Source organism: Balaenoptera ricei, chromosome 17 (assembly GCF_028023285.1).
Source record: "Balaenoptera ricei isolate mBalRic1 chromosome 17, mBalRic1.hap2, whole genome shotgun sequence".
NCBI classification, from domain to species: Eukaryota; Metazoa; Chordata; class Mammalia; order Artiodactyla; family Balaenopteridae; genus Balaenoptera; species Balaenoptera ricei.
Window position 1 is genome coordinate 10,031,162 of NC_082655.1, and position 2,457 is coordinate 10,033,618.

At 37.0% G+C, this 2,457-nt stretch overlaps 1 non-coding gene across 1 annotated transcript; it reads right to left on the reverse strand.

Moving 5' to 3' along the window:
- Nucleotides 1-1,264: 1,264 nt before the first annotated feature.
- LOC132352135 (U6 spliceosomal RNA) lies at nt 1,265-1,371 on the reverse strand. Its single transcript, XR_009498602.1, has one exon. It is a non-coding gene; the product is annotated as a U6 spliceosomal RNA (small nuclear RNA).
- Nucleotides 1,372-2,457: the final 1,086 nt, after the last annotated feature.

Here is a 2,457-nt window from a genome sequence, read left to right on the forward strand (position 1 = left end):
CATATCTCTTCCCTCTTGGGAAGGTCTCCCTCCCACTCTTCCTATCCCACCCCTCTAGGTGGTCACACAGCTTCAAGCTGATCTCCCTGTGCTATGCAGCAGCTTCCCACTAGCTATCTATTTTACATTTGATAGTGTATATGTCAGTGCTGCGCTCTCACTTCGTCCCAGCTTCCCCTTCCCCCCGCCACATGTCCTCAAGTCCATTCTCTACGTCTGCGTCTTTATTCCTGCCCTGTCACTAGGTTCATCAGTACTGTTTTTTTAGATTCCATATATATGTGTTAGCATACGGTATTCGTTTTTCTCTTTCTGACTTACCTCACTCTGTATGACAGACTCTAGGTCCATCCACTTCATTACAAATAACTCAGTTTTGTTCCTTTTTATGGTTGAGTAATATTCCATTGTATATATGGGCCACATCTTCTTTATCCATTCATCAGATGATGGATACTTAGGTTGCTTCCATGTCCTGGCTATTGTAAATAGTGTTGCAATGAACATTGTGGTACATGTATTTTTTTTTGAATTACGGTTTTCTCGGGGTATATGCCCAGTAGTGGGATTGCTGGGTCATATGGTAGTCTATTTTTAGTCTTTTAAGGAACCTCCATACTGTTCTCTATAGTGGCTGTATCAATTTACATTCCCACCAACAGTGCAAGAGGGTTCCCTTTTCTCCACACCCTCTCCAGCATTTATTGTTTCTAGATTTTTTGATGATGACCATTCTGATTGGTGTGAGGTGATACCTCATTGTGGTTTTGATTTGCATTTCTGTAATGATTAGTGATGTTGAGCATCCTTTCATGTGTTTGTTGGCAATCTGTATGTCTACTTTGGAGAAATGTCTATTTAGGTCTTCCGCCCATTTTTGGATTGTGTTGTTGTTTTTTTGATATTGAGCTGCATGAGCTGCTTGAGTATTTTGGAGATTAATCCTTTGTCAGTTGCTTCAATTGCAAATATTTTCTCCCATTCTGAGGGTTGTCTTTTCGTCTTGTTTATGGTTTCCTTTGCTGTGCAAAAGCTTTTAAGTTTCAAGAGGCCCCATTTGTTTATTTTTGTTTTTATTTCCATTTCTCTAGGAGGTGGGTCAAAAAGGATCTTGCTGTGATTTCTGTCATAGAGTGTTCTGCCTATGCTTTCCTCTAAGAGTTTGATAGTGTCTGGTCTTACATTTAGGTCTTTAATCCATTTTGAGTTTATTTTTGTGTATGGTGCTAGGGAGTGTTCTAATTTCATTCTTTTATATGTAACTAAAAACATAGAACGCTTCACGAATTTGCATGTCATCCTTGCGCAAGGGCCACGCTAATCTTCTCTATATCGTTCCAATTTTAGTATATGTGCTGCCGAAGCCAGCACACACTTTGCTTTTGCAAGTAAGTTTGCAAGGATTTAGAATCATTTCAGCTTACTTCGGGTGCAGGTATAGTTCATATATCCAACCCCTGTGGATATAGTACATATTCCTATATTTAACCAACAGGTGAGAAATAAACAGTGATGGTAAAGATGAAGAAAAAAAGCTAGAGTCACTTCAATTCTGTCATTCTATGTGCTCTTAGAGTGTTTATTTCAATTTAAAAGTGAAACAGAATGTGAAATTCAAGCAGTAAAATTTTAATTTGGCAAATACAAATTTTGGTTCATACATGAAATATATTCATCCCATTTCATGATTATTACTGAAAATAATTCTGCTTATAGAAAGAGACCTCAAAAACAAATCTGTTTCGGGGATCAACCAGGCTAGATTTGCCACTTCACTCTCTGAGTTTCAAAGGACAAGCAGCCTGATCTAAAATCCTTCCTTGTGCTCATCTTTACAAAGACAATCGGCTCTATTCACCAGGTTGTTGTATAAGCCAGTGAGAGTTTCCTTTTCTGAGACTAAATCACTTATAACAAGGATCATTATCATCACCACAATAGGAAATTGTAAAAGGACTGTTGAGTGCAGTGCGATGCAGTGTAGTGTAGGGTTTTTTTTTCCACTGCAACAGGAAACACGATACTATTTTTTAGTGTAGTAATGCTGGTAGTAGAGGAAAATTCATTAAACATTCTTATAAAATACAATTATGATAAGAAAATACAAAGTATTGTGGATGGTATTAAATACTAAACTTGTGTGAAATCCACATAAAGTCCCATCAAACTTCTAATAGGCAACTTGAACTTGCTTCTCTGGTGATAACTTTTATTTCATAGTGGATTTTATGCTTGAATTGGCCACACACAATTCCTGATGGATACTTTTTAATGAGGCTCTTTTCAAAGTTTTAATAGTTACCGCAACTAAAAACTGTCTTTGTACGAGTAGGTGATAATAAAATGTAAAACCATTTCACAACCATTCAAAATTTGCAACAGCTGAAATTAAATTTACAGAATCCAAAAGATCTTTCTCTTCTTTCATTGACAAAAGTATGGAGGAAATTTCCTGCG